Source organism: Fringilla coelebs, assembly GCF_963513975.1.
Source record: "Fringilla coelebs genome assembly, chromosome: 28".
Taxonomy (NCBI): Eukaryota; Metazoa; Chordata; class Aves; order Passeriformes; family Fringillidae; genus Fringilla; species Fringilla coelebs.
In genome coordinates, this window is record NC_140054.1 from 4425676 (window position 1) to 4440677 (window position 15002).

Sequence of the window (15002 nt, forward strand, 5' to 3'; positions counted from 1 at the left end):
ACACAAATATCTTGCCTGGGTGAACGAAGGATGAACATCCAAGGGGAGCATCCCAAATATTTGCCCAGCTCTGAGGAACATAAATACTCCACTGTTAAAATCTCACATCTGGGCTATGGATGCATCAGGGCTTTTTAAATAATCCTGCTCTGAATTACCTCAGCACTCCCTCCCCACTTCCCTTCTCCAAGAAAAAGCCTCCTTTTGCTGTTATTCCCCCAAAACCACCCCTTCCCACGCTGACTGACACAACAATCAGTTGGTATCTCCAAGCCTGGTGCTTTCCAGGAGGGAATCAAGGGAGGATTTGCTCTCCCAGCCCAGCCCTGCCCTTCCCCAAGCTGGGTGAGGTGGCACAGCTGCCTCTGTCACGGCACAGGGCACCATCTGACGCTGCCAGCTGTGCCCAGCTGCAGAGGGAAGGAGCTCAGGATTCTCCTCCAGTGGCCACTGCAGCCCAGCTGTGCTGACATTTGTTCATCCACGCACGCAGCACGGAGCTGCAGGAAAAACCAGGAGCAAAACTTGGCTGGGAACCTTGTTGGCTGGCAGGGTTTTATCCTGGAAATCTGCAGCCCTGGACATGCCTGAGCACACAAATGCAGCCTGGCTGGGTGGGGAGGGGCACAAAGCAGGAGCTGGGGGTTTGTTTTACCTGGGAGTTTTAAGGGAAAGCTTGAGGCAACATCAGAACGTGATAATTGGGATGGAAGAGGCAAAGGGGACTTGGCACAGAAACAGGATCAGCCTGGATCCCTTAAAGCAGGGAGCAGGGAGCTGCTGTCCCCTCCACGTGCTCCGTTTGACATTGTGGTGTGACGTGGAGGTGACAGAGTGACACTGCAGGAGGCAGGCAGCAGGAGAGCCCTGACCTGCACACCAGAGCCCTGACCTGCACAGGAGAGCCCTCACCTGCACAGGAGAGCCCTGACCTGCACAGGAGAGCCCTGACTGCACAGGAGAGCCCTCACCTGCACAGGAGAGCCCTGACCTGCACAGGAGAGCCCTGACCTGCACAGGAGAGCCCTCACCTGCACAGGAGAGCCCTGACCTGCACAGGAGAGCTCTGACCTGCAGAGGAGAGCCCTGATCTGCACAGGAGAGCTCTGACCTGCACAGGAGAGCCCTGACCTGCACAGGAGAGCCCTGACCTGCAGAGGAGAGACCTCACCTGCACAGGAGAGCCTGACCTGCAGAGGAGAGCCCTGACCTGCACAGGAGAGACCTCACCTGCAGCAGCTCCCTGGTGGGAACAGCCTGGAGCACTGATGGAGCAGGGGAAGCTCAGGAGCACCACGGCCAGGAGTGACCCAAGGCTGTCCCCAGAGCTCAGGGGAGCTGGGGACCTGAGTGAGCCACACAGGTGTCCCCATCAGGGCTGGGAGATCCCACAGTGACCCCAGAAGTGCTGGGGAGATCCCATAGTGACCCCCAGCACTGGGAGATCCCACAGCACTGAGAGACCCCATAATGATCCCATCAGCACTGGGGAGATCCCACAGTGACCCCAAGCACTGAGAGACCCCATCAGCACTGGGAGATCCCATAATGATCCCAGCAGTGCTGGGAGATCCCACAATGACCTCAAGCACTGAGAGATCCCATCAGCACTGGGGAGATCCCCCAATGACCCCAAGCACTGAGAGATCCCATAATGATCCCATCAGTGCTGGGACATCCCACAATAATCCCATCAATGCTGGGAGATCCCACAGTGACCCCAAGCACTGGGAGATCCCCCAGCATTGGGGAGATCCCACAGTGATCCCATCAGCACTGGGAGATCCCACAGCACTGAGAGATCACATAATGATCCCATCAAGGCTGGGGAGATCCTACAGTGACCCCATCAGTGCTGGGGAGATCCCCCAATGACCCCAAGCACTGGGAGATCCCACAGCACTGAGAGACCCCATAATGATCCCATCAGCACTGGGGAGATCCCACAGTGACCCCAAGCACTGAGAGATCCCATCAGCACTGGGAGATCCCATAATGATCCCAGCAGTGCTGGGAGATCCCACAATGACCTCAAGCACTGGGAGATCCCATCAGCACTGGGGAGATCCCCCAATGACCCCAAGCACTGAGAGATCCCATAATGATCCCATCAGTGCTGGGGAGATCCCCCAGTGACCCCAAGCACTGGGAGATCCCACAGCACTGAGAGACCCCATAATGATCCCATCAGTGCTGGGAGATCCCCCAATGACCCCAAGCAGTGAGAGATCCCATAATGATCCCACAGCACTGGGGAGATCCCACAATGATCCCATCAGTGCTGGGGAGACCCCACAGTGCCCCCCAGCCCTGGACACCTCCCCAGTGCCCCCAGCCCCGAGGTGCTGAGTGACCCCAGCCCCAGCTGGCAGTGCCACAGCTCAGGGCTGGGTGACAGCGTCCTGTGGCATGGGACAGCAGGGTCACTCTCCCTCCTCAGAGGGAGGGAACAAGCAGAAACCCTTCCAGGGAAAATGCCTTTCCCTCTGCATCTCTAATGTCCCCGAGGTGGGGTATGCAAAACTCCACGGGCTCTAACGAGGTAATTACACTGCTGCTAATGTCTGCAACTGGTCTGGCAACACACGTTGGCATGAGACCAGGAAGTTATAGCAGCAAGGTGATTAGGGACAGGTAACAGCTAAAAATACAGAGGGAGATTAATTAATAATTGATGGTGTAGGTAGAACACTGCAGAAAGTATAATTAATGCTGAACAAACTTGATATAACTCTGTCTTGTTAAAGGCTAATAAAATGTTTCAGTGCTCCTCTGGATCTGGGCTTTAGCAGCTCCTGGGATCAGCCCATCCAGTCCGAGGGAGTGGATGGCAGGGCAGGCCCTGCTCTGTCACCTGGGGGGTGACATGGGGACATTTCCCACAAAATCCCACAGAATCCCACAGAGTCCTGCTGGACAGAGCTGCAGGGGTGGGCAGAAGGAGGGAGCAGCTCTGCTGGGAGGACAGGCTGGAATTGTTCTCTGGAGAAGGGACCAGAGGTGAGCCCATTGTGGATGATCCTTGGAGGTTCCTTCCAGCTCTGGGCTCAGCCCATGACTCCCTGACAGGTGGCTCAGCTGCCAGCACCCCTATATTCAGTGTGGGGACCCCAAAGAGTGGCACTCAGGACACCCCCACTGTGACTTTGCCCTGAAGGAACCCAACTCTCCCCACCCAAGTGTGGGGATTAATCAGGTTAATATTGACAGAGTGCTCTCAACATGGAAAACTTGAGCTGCTGGGCCTTTGTTTGCTCATCTGCTCAGTCAGGAGCGTAATACCCAGCCCAGAGGGCTCACAGGAGGCTTAGGGAGGTTTTGTTTGCAGAGCACTCGGAGATCCTCCACCAGAAACGCTGCAGGGACATCAAGGGTTGTTGTGCTCAGCCAGGCAGGCACTGGAGACTTCTTGGCCAGCTCTGATTTCAGGACTAAAGTGGGAACAAATCAAGGCTGGCTCTCAAGCCAAGGCTGGCTTTGTTTTATCAGAGGATGAAGAACAACGGAGGGACCAGGGTGGCAGGGGAGGATTCCAGCCAAGGGGGCTGGGAATGTGATGGGCTCCCAGTCACCTCCACCACCAGGCCTGGCTAAAGCTGCACCCACTCACCTGTTTTGCAGCAAAATAGGAAATAAAGCATTTTAAACCAGCATTGGTGGTTATTATTTCCTGTCTTCCTTCCTGCAGCACACGAACCACGAGGCTTTGCTTTAATCACCACGAGCTCCAAGGTGTTTCCTTCCATCATGGGGCTCTGCCAGGTGCCTTCAGGCTCCTGAGGAATGCAGTGATGAAGGGAACTGCAGGAGGGCCAGGGCTGCCTGTTCTTCTTGCTCTGAAGAGAAATGCATCTCCTTCCTGGAGACATCTCACCCCACCAAAGCCTCCTCTGCTCGGCATAATGAGGGCATCACTCTTTGCAGGTAGTTTTTGAAGCAGCTAATTATGCTGTGCTGTGGGAAGCTGCTGCACATTCCTCATGTTCTGGGTGATCCAGGAGAGTTTAACTAGGAATAATGGCACAGAACTGTGCAGGGAATATATTAAGCTGAGCATCAGGCAGCACCTCCTAGCAGGAATGCACATCCTGAGGAGAGACAGGAGAGGGATCATTTTATACTGGGCAGGACCAGCAGGAAGGGAACATCTCCCAGGGGTGCAGGAGCTGCTATTTAATCTCTAATATTGGGACAACTTTTGCTAAAGAAAAGGAAAACTGAGGGAATTGAGGAGACCAACTTCACACAATTAAAAATGTGCACCCGCTTGGAAGGGGTAAAAGGTAAATTAATCATGAAAGAACAGCCTGGAATGGGAGAGCTGGGAAAGGGAAAACAATAAAAATATCTTGTGTTCACTGAGCCAGGGCAGGGATCACAAAATAACCATTGTCTCATCACACTTCAAAATCCCTGGGGGCAGAGAAGGAGCAGGCACATGGAAGGACTCCTCTGGATCCCCAGAGGGAGGAACCTCACTGTGAGGTCACAGGGCTCCTTTCCCCAATATGGGAAGGTCTTGCAGCACAGAGCTTGGAAAAGGCACTGAGAGCTCTTGAATTAAATCAGGAGAAAGTGAAACACACTTTTTGGCAAGCTCTAACAGAGTGTGCAAAGGATTTCAGGAGTTTGCACCCAAGTTTTCTGCTGTCCCCCACAAAGCCAGGGAGACAGGAACATTTATCTGCCTGCTGACATCTCTCTCACATTCCCCAGATGATGTGTGGAAGGAAGAAATCCTTTATTATCCTGAACTACTTCTTTATTTTTTTTTTTTCCCCTGCAAGTCACATCACTTTTCATTCCTGGCTAAACACTCCAAAGTGTCAGCAGCGCAGCAGTGTTTTAACTGCTGATAACAGACAGCAGCAAACACACCCCAGCAGAGCTGCTCTTTTCCCTCCCTGCTCTAATGCTCCTGACAGACTCTTTTCCAACCTCTTCACACCTCCCTGAGCTGAGCTGGCCTCTCACAGCTGACCCGGGCTCCTTGTGAGCTGCACTCCAATGCAAATGTGCCTCAAGTCAGCCCTTCAAGGCTGGGAATGCTGCAGTTCTCCAGGGGAGCCCAGCAGATGCACTCTGATGGATTTTAGGATGAGGTTCCAGCAGGGCTGGGTCTAATCAGCAAATCAGGACTTTGCTTCCTAAGGGGTTTTGTTTGTCTGTTTGTTTAACATGAAAGACAGAGCAGAACGTTTAAATCACGCAGGATTAAGGAAGGATAAACCTGACCAGCAGGATTTAACAATCTCAGAGCCAGAGACCAGCATCAGGAATCTCAGGGAGCTCCAAGCAAAGCCTGCACCAGCAGAGCTGGGGATGCTGCTCACAGGCTGAGGATGCTCTGCACTCCTGCATCCTGGGGAATCCCAGCAAAAAAAAATGGGGAATCCCAGCAAAAAAATGGGAAAACCCAGCAAAAAATGGGGAATCCCAGAATCCCAGACTGGTTTGGGTTCAAAGGGAGCTTAAAGATCATCTTGTTGGTTTGCTCCAAGCAAAGCCTGCACCAGCAGAGCCTGGGGATGCTGCTAACAGGCTGAGGATGCTCTGCCTTCCTGCATCCTGGGGAATCCCAGCAAAAAATGGGGAATCCCAGCAAAAAAAATGGGGAATTCCAGAATCCCAGACTGGTTTGGGTTCAAAGGGAGCTTACAGATCATCTCGTTGGGATGGGCAGGGCCACCTCCCACCAGACCAGGTTGCTCAACCCCATCCCAGTTGTGTTTGCTGGGAATGCCCTGATGAAGGCAGGAATGATGAATCTGACTCCATATTCTTATTATTTTATGATACTGTATTATATTAAAGAATACTATACTAACCATACTAAAGAATACAAAAAGGATATTTACAGAAGGCTAAAAAGATAATAATGAAAACTGGTGACTCTTTCCAGAGTCCTGACACAGATTGACCAAGAGTGAAAACAACTCACAGCAGAATGCAGTGGAACAATCACCTGTGGGTGAACAATCTCCAAACATATTCCACATGTGAGCACAACACAGGAGAAGCAAATGAAATAAGAATTGTTTTCCTTTTTAAACACATTGCACATGAGCACAACACAGGAGAAGCAAATGAGAGAAGAATTGTTTTCCTTTTTCTCTGAGGCTTCTCAGCTTCCCAGGAGAAAAACCCTGGGCAAAGGGATTTTTTCACACAATGTGAATGCCACACATCCCAACTTGGGGTCAGTGGTTGCACAAAGCTGTGCCACAAAAATGCCCCCACTCAGAGCCTTCCTCCCCTGAGCTGCTGGACAGAGTGAGGGTCCTGCAGTTCCTGATTTCTTTATCACACACGATGGTTCGCGGCAGGTTTGCTTCCTTTAGAGCCAAGCTGAAACCACGGCAGCACAGCTGGATGTGCTCCTGGTGCCTCAAGTTTTAGCTTTTTGTATCTTTCAGATTCTGTGCTGCTTTAGTGTGTAACTCTGAGCCTCACATTCAGTGTTAGCGAGTTCTCTTCGCAGGGTGGGTAGGCAAAAATTATCCTTTTCCAGCAGGACCAAGGACAACCATTGCAAGCTCCAGAGCCAAAAAGTATAAACATATCATAAATATCATTATAAATAAATGGTGAATTGAAGAGAGAAAAACCAGGAGGATGGGAGTTCATAACCTAAAGCTGGAATTGGACAATTTAACCCCAATATGCAAATGGAGCAGAACTTATAAAAGTGAGAGACCCTGTGACCAGGTGTGTATTTTGGGACCATTTTGGTTCATTTTGGGTACAGCCCTGGCTGGACTCTTGTGCTGCCCAAGGTGGATCCATGGAGGATCCATTGAATAAATCCCTGCTTTATTCTTTAGCTCTGTCCAGCCTCTGTTTTAGCCCAGCCTTCTCAAGGCATCACGCCATGCAGGAGGTCACCAGCCCAAATCACAGTCTGCAACGTTCCCTAAAAAAGAATAAAAAGAATAAAAATAGAGCCCCAGCCTGAATCCCAGCACCTTGCAAAACAGAGCCACCTCCACCTGCTGGCTGTGAGCCTCACCAATCACTCCCCACCCCAGGGAGGATGAAGGGTGCCAGGCTGCGAGTGAACACAAAAGGTTATTTTCATGTTTTATGCGTTTCAGGCTTTGCCTGAGGCACTCTGAGGCAGCCTGCAAAGCTGCCTGGAGTCCCTTGGTGGTTGTTAGCAGCTGGCAGGCCCAGCAAGTGGCAGCAAAATGAAGAGTTTAACTGGAAGAGTGAATTAAAAAAAAAACCAACAAAAAACGAACCAGAACACCAAAACCAAGCGGCAGCCAAGGTTGCCAGCACAGAGATGGCTCCACACAACTGCAGGCTTTGAATCATCATCATCATCATCATCATCATCATCATCATCATCATCATCATCATCATCATCATCATCATCATCACCATCATCATCATCATCATCATCATCATCCTTGTCCTCATCCTTGTTCTCTGAAGTGATCACCTATAAGACATGTGTCCAGCAGAGTGTCCAGCTGTAACATTAACTACTTCTTCTTCCTCTTCTCCTTCTTCTCCTTCTCCCTCCTCTTCTTCTTCCTCTCCTTCTTCTTCTTCTTCTTTTTCTTCTTCTTCTTCTTCTTCTTCTTCTTCTTCTTCTTCTTCTTCTTCTTCTTCTTCTTCTTCTTCTTCTTCTTTTCCTTTTTCTCCTCCTCCTTCTTCTCCTCCTCCTTTTTCTCCTCCTTCTTCTTCTTCTCCTTTTTCTCCTCCTTCTTCTTCTTCTTCTTCTTCTTCTTCTTCTTCTTCTTCTTCTTCTTCTTCTTCTTCTTCTTCTTCTTCTTCTTCTTCTTCTTCTTCTTCTTCTTCTTCTTCTTCTTCCCCTTCCCCTTCTCCTTCTCCTTCTCCTTCTCCTTCTCCTTCTCCTTCTCCTTCTCCTTCTCCTTCTCCTTCTCCTTCTCCTTCTCCTCCTCCTTCTCCTCCTCCAGGGCCATCCCAGCAGGGACAGGAGCCACAGCCACATCCTCACCTCCAGGAGCCCTCAGATTTACAAGGTTGTGATGCCTGGAACCAAGGCTGGACAGAGTTAAAGAACAAGACAGGGATTTATTAAAATGTATTTCCAGGATACACCTTGGGCAGCACGAGAGCCCAACCAGGGCTACACCCAAGATGGACCCTGAGTCACGAGTTTTCCCACTTTTGTAAGTTTTGGTCCATTTCCACATTGGGTTCAGTGTGCAATCCCACTCCAGGGGATGCAGTCCCACCCTCCCAGGCTGCTCCCCTCCATCCCTGCTGCTTGCACTGCCTGGGGCTGAGCCTGCAGCGGTGCCCAGGATTGTTCTGTGGGACTGGGCTGTGAGGAGAACTTGCTCAAACTCTCCACATGGAGTTCAGAGTCCCACCCTGAGGCAGCGCAGAGCCTGGAAAATGTGAGAACTAAAACTTAAGGCATCAGTGAAATGCTGATTTTTGGCAAGGGGAGGATGCAGATGAGCACATGCAGGTGCCTGCCCTCAGCTCTGCCCCAGCTGGGCTCAGCAGGGAGAGGTCCCCTCTTGGACCAGCAACACCTGCAACAGCAACGTGACTTCTCTCCAGGGAGAACAGGACAAAAATCATCCAAGACGTTTGGATTTTGTTCTTTGCCTGTGAAATCTGACTGCTCCACACTGCCTGGGTGGTGATTCTCCTCACAGCACCCTCAGAAATAGGATAGGAGGACAGAAAATTGCTAGTCAGGAAGTTTTGTATCTCTTGGAGCAATATTTAGGTGTCCCAAATCCCACCCACAAACTCTTCTGTCACCTCCAGGTTGCATGAGCACCTTTCTCAAGGAAATGTGGCCCAGGTCATCACCCCCAGGACCCCAACCCCTGGGCTCTCCATCCCCTCCAGCCCCTCAGTGCATTTTCCAGACACAACTTCAGATCAACCTCCATGGGCAAGGCCATCAGTTGTGTCTAAATAAAAATGAATGATACCAATAATGAAGAGAACCCACAGATCTGCAGTGAGGCTGGTGGGTATTTGGGGAGACAAATGACTCAATTAGGGAGGCTGCAGGGAGCAGCAGGGCCTTGTGCTCACCATGGCCATGGTTCAAGGCTCCTCTGCAAGGGAACTTTGCTTCCTGAGAGGGCTTGGCCCCTCCTGAGTTTTCCAAAAAAGCCTTTAATGGCTGTACATGGTCTGTGCTTGTCCCCCAGTCACTGCAAGTGACAATAAATAATCACCAGCCTGTCCCAGATGAGGTTGTGCATTGTGCAAAATGAGAATCCAAATTAACCCTGCCAGGCAGGTCCAGCTCACCCTCTCCAGGCTGCACCAAGCAGGGGCCAGGAGCATCAGAGAGCAACAACTGCCACCCCAACATCTGCCTGCAGCTGCACCCTGCCAGGGCAGAGATGCCTTTTGGGGCTACCTAAAAACACAGGCCAGGCAAAATTAAGGGGATAAAAAGCAGTTTTATTTATTGAAGGGCTTTCAGGGACATTTCAGTGAGATGAAATGCACCCAAAATGGACAGTGGGTCACAGGTTTCACACTTTTATAATTTTGGTCCATTTGCATATTGGGGGTTCATCTTCCAATTACAGCTTTAGGTAATGAAGTCATTTTACCCCAAGTTTGCTGCCCCCAACTCACTTTTGTTTCCATCTCTGGGGCCTGAGGCAGTGAGGTGTCCTTGATTGCCAGGCCTGGAGAGGAATTGTTGTGTCTGCCCAAAATGGGGAAGCAGCAGCTCCCACTGTGTGTGGAGTGTGGAGTTATGCACTAAAGAACTGCAGGATTACAAATACGTGGAAAATAGAAAAGCTGAAATCCTAAAGCATCAGCAGGGGTGGAACTGGAGGAGATTTAAGTTCCCTTCCAACCCAAACCACCCCAAAATTCTGTGACCTCCATCACAACCTGCAGCTGGAGAGGAGAGGAGAGGAGAGGAGAGGAGAGGAGAGGAGAGGAGAGGAGAGGAGAGGAGAGGAGAGGAGAGGAGAGGAGAGGAGAGGAGAGGAGAGGAGAGGAGAGGAGAGGAGAGGAGAGGAGAGGAGAGGAGAGGAGAGGAGAGGAGAGGAGAGGAGAGGAGAGGAGAGGAGAGGAGAGGAGAGGAGAGGAGAGGAGAGGAGAGGAGAGGAGAGGAGAGGAGAGGAGAGGAGAGGAGAGGAGAGGAGAGGAGAGGAGAGGAGAGGAGAGGAGAGGAGAGGAGAGATCCCCATCCCTTTCTCCTCATTGCCCTTCCTCTGAGCAGCCTCAGCACGCTGATGTGTGAGACACAAAAGCAATTTCCAGCACTACAAGGCAAATCTGCCCATCTGCAGTGCCCTGGGAAGTGAATACATCCCTGTCCCCTGCCTGCTGGGAAATTTCCATGGAAATGGGGCTGTGGATGCCTCCTCACAGGCTCTGTTCCCTGGTGCCCAGAATTATGCAAAATGGCCCCTTCCAGACATAGAAATCTGCCACTTTTGGCCACTCTGTGAAGTGAATTCCCTGGCTGCACACCAAGTGACAGACAGGTGAGGGACAGTGATTGGCAGAGTCATTGAAGCAATGTCCCCTCGGTGAGAAAGGGATTGTGGAGCACCTGGATCCTCCCCAGGGACGCTGTGTCCAATCTTCCCCCTCCTGCTGCCTGGCTGCAGCTCCTCAGTGCCCACAGGAGTCAGACATGAAGGAAAAAAACCCCTAAAGCCTAAAAAAAAACCCTAAAAACCACAGCAGGAGGGCAAGGACAGATCCAGGGTGGGATGGAAATAAATCACAGAATCATCATGGGATGGTTTGGGTGGGAAAGGACCTTAAATATTGAGGTCATTTAACATGGGCAAGGACACCTTGCACTAACCCAGGGTGCTCCAAGCTGGCCTGGGACACTTCCAGGGATCCAGGGGCAGCCACAGCTTCTCTCTGGGCATATGAGTGTTCAGCAGATCTCTCTCAAAAATTACTCATGGAATAGACATTTATATCCATTATATATATATATAAAATGTAAATATTCAATGTGTGTGTGTATCTTTTTTTTTTTCTACTTCCAGGGATGGGGCAGCCCCAGCTCCTCTGGGCATATGAGTGTTCAGCAGGTCTCTCTCAAAAATTACTCATGGAATAGACATTAATATACTTTTTATATATAATCAAAATCTACAATGTGTATATTTTTAAAAATTATTTTTAATATACATTTATCTATCCCAGCAGGGATGAAACCTGCACCTGCTTGTGGCTGGATGCAGAGCCCTGTGGTCGTGCAGAGCATCCTGAGGAAACAGAGCTGAGTGTTCCTATGGCCCCAGGATGGCTGAGCCTGGCACAGGAGCAGAGAGCAGAGAGCAGGAGGCTCCAGGAGCAGAGACAGCCCTCGTTTCCAGCAGGGAGATCTCCAGAGAACTCCCAGATCACAAAGCTTGGCAGCTCTCTGGATGCCGCGCTGCATTCGGAGCCATCCCCGGCCCTGGGATGTCCCCACCTGCCAGCCCAGAGCAGGACCCAAAGGCCACATCCTCCCCGTGGCAGAGCTCCAGAGCCTGGCTCCATCTGCCCTGCCCAGGGGAGCCCTGCAGGGCTTTGGCTGCAGGGTCCAGAGCAGAAATGCCAACAGCCCCTGAGCTCATCCATCCCCAGAGCAGCTCGCTTGTCCCTGGGGGGAGGAACCAGCACTCTCCCTCCTGCTATAAAAATAACAAAAAGTGATGAATGACCCTCAGAGCCCAGGATGGGAAGCAGCAGCTTTTTCCAGCCCGAGATAAATTACTGCTGTCACTGCAGGTAGAGCTGTGATTTACCCACCCCGTACCCGGGCCAGCTCCGCGGCGACCCGGCTCCGCCAGCCCCGCTTATCTCATCTCCAAAGGGCTTAAAATCCAAACTGAGAGCAACTGGGGAACCAGAGGAGAGGAGAGGATGGAGGGATGGCAGGAGGAGCATCCACATCTCCCTGGATGGTGGAACCCAGGAAATTCCTCTGGCTGCCCTGGAGGGCTCGAGCCCCTGCACTGGGCTCGGCACAGAGCCCCTTGGAAAAAACAATTACCAACCTTTATATGAAAAATTGCAAGTCAAGGAAGTTTTAGTAGAATAATAGTTTGTCACGGGGTGAAAAATCGATTTTTGAGGTTTTTAGAATGGGGCCTTGGGGTCCCAAATGGAGGAATTTGGGTGTGCCCTGTCCTTTTTCCTTCTTCTTTTTGGCCTCCATCTTCTGGGTGATGGTGGCACTTTTGGACCGGTTTAGAGTGGAAGCTCACTGCCTGACAGAGGTGATTATTGGGAAGTTATGGTAAATAATGTACACATAGTTTTTAGTATGAAAAGATAACACCAGCGTGCCTCAACCCAACCTGCCAGACAGACCTCGGCGGTTCGGAGGAAGAATTTTATAGATAAAAACAAGAAACAACCTTGAGAACGAGAACTGAAGAGCTCTGACTCCTTCTTCGACCGCCAGGCTGGGAAAAGAGACTTTGTGACACACCTCGGGGTCACTGTGAGCAGCAGAGAGCCGGGAAGAGCAGATCCAGGAGCTCAGCTCCAGGAGGAGAGTGTGTCCATCGCTCCCACCCCACCTCTTCCCTCCTCCAGGAATTCCCAAGCGCCATCTATTGGAATTTCTTCCCATTAACTCTCCCTAGCCCCAAGGCAGAAAAGGAACATTCTCCTCACAGGCAGCAGCTCGGGAGTTGTGGTGTGGTGGTGTTCACAGGAAGGAGGGAAGAGATGAGAACCTTGGCTGTGTGTTTCAGAAGGCTGATTGATTATTTTATCATCTATTTTATATTAAAAGAAAATGATATATTAAAGCTATACTAAAAGAATAGAAGAAAGGATTTCCTCAGAAGGCTGGCAAGGAAAGGAAAGGAAAGGAATGATAATAAAATCTTGTGGGTGCTCACAGCCTCGACACAACTGGCTGTCATTGGTCACCAAGTAAAAACAATTCACATGCAACCAAAGATGCACCACCTGTTGGTAAACCACCTCCATCCCACAGCCATCAGATAATTATTGTTTACATTTCCTTCCTGAGGCCTCTCAGCTTCTCAGCAGAAAAAACCCTGGCAAAAGGATTTTTGCTAAAATATGTCTGTGACATCGTGGCTCAGGTGGAAAAGCTGAGAGCACACAGGAGACAATCCCAGTGCTCACTGCTGGGTTTGCACAGGGCTGCCCGGGTTTTCCTTCCTGGTTTCTTGTGGAACACCCCTTATCTGCCAGGCATCTCACTCCACCTTAACAGATTCATTTATTCAGGATGGGGAATTGATAGATTTAGTTTGATTTTCGTTTCATAAGCCTTCCTCCCCGAGCTACGTTTCTCTTTTCATTAATGTGCTGATGGAGGAATAAACTTTTAACTCCAAGGATCAGCCCTGTCAAACAGAATCTCCTCTGCTGCCTGGGAAAGGGAGGGAGCTGGGCTGGGAAAGGGCTCCCAGCCAAGGGAGCAGCCTGGCAGGTGATTTTAGGAGAGCTGCTGAATCCCATTTCCTTATTCTCCATCCTCTTCTTCCATGGAAGTTTTAGTTGTGGTTTTAACTCGCTCCTCTGCAGTGTCTCTCCCAGCAAAGCCCCTTGGGGAGGGAGGGGATGGGCACAGAGCGGGGAGAAAGGCATGGAAAAACAGAGATTTGGGCAAATAGAAAGGGGAGAGGGAAAGCCTGGGCTCATGGCAAGGGAAATGGCAAGAAAATCCAGCCAAGAAATGAAAGTGCCTCTCATGAGCCAGTAATGATGCCCTGAAAGAAATTCCTCCTGATCCTACCCTCAGGAACTGGGCTTTCACCCCAAACCTTTAGGATTAGGTTTTCACCCCAAACCTTTAGGACTGGGTTTTCACCTCAAACCTTTGGGACTGGGTTTTCACCTCAAACCTTTGGGATTGGGTTTTCACCCCAAACCTTTGGGATTGGGTTTTCACCCCAAGCCTTTGGGACTGGTTTTTCACCCCAACATTTGAGACTGGGTTTTCACCCCAAACCATTGGAATTAGGTTTTCTCCCCAGACCTTCAGGATTGGGTTTTCTCCCCAAACCTTTGGGACTGGGCTTGGCTGAGCTTTCCTTAGAGCTCCTCCACAAAAAGCAGAGTTTATCTTCTCCCACTTTGCATAAAAGATGGAGCTTTCCCATTTCCATGCAGGCACACAGCCTCTGCTCATGCATACATTCATCCAGCTCCCCTTCCAGAGTGGATTCCTTCCGAGAGCAGATCTGTTATGGCAACGCAAGCACCACACACACAAAGATGTTTCCAGAATTTCCCCACCCCAAACACTCATTACAGATGAGCCATAAATCTGTGGGTGATCTATCCCCATCCCTGGCTCGCCATGGAAATGAAAGATCCCCAGGAAAAACCCCACTGGCCTCAGGCTGGTGGAACCAGCTGTTATCCCTCATTCCACGTTTTTGTTCCACTTTAGCAGCTTTAAGGCCAAGCAGAGCAGAGCCAAGCTCTGATCAATAGGATCTGACAATAAAGCAAGCAGCCCTTTTTCACTCCTCTGCTCCACTCTGGGCCTTCCCCTTGCTGTGCTGCAAAGGGAAAGGATCCAAACCCCGCTCCTGAAGGATCCAGGCTGGAGATGGAGCCTTGCTAATGAGAGCTGGACCTGCTTTATCCACACAAATAAAAATCCCTGGAGAGTTGCGAGTTCAGTTCTGAGTCACAGCCAGGAATCTGGGCAACGAATACAAAGGCTGAGCCAAATTAGTAAGAAAAAACTGAAAATTTTCGAGCTGGGGACTATTTCTGTGCAGGAGCTGTGAGACCCAAGGGGAAAGACCAACAGAGCCCCACAGACCCCTCATGGAGACAGACTGGCACGGGATTAAATCAATTTTCTCCTCAAGACAAATCCTCCGGAGCCACGTCCCCAGTGTGACAGCGAAGGTGTTAATTCCTCTGTAAATAGGGTGTGAAATGCCACAACATCAGATGGGGTTTCTTCTCCTTTTGCTAATTATGTTCGTCTGTCATCGTTCTGTGGTGCAGCAGGAGAAGGGCTCGGCTCCGGGAAGCAACACACACAATTTTTAGATCGGAGTGGAAAATTTGCCAGA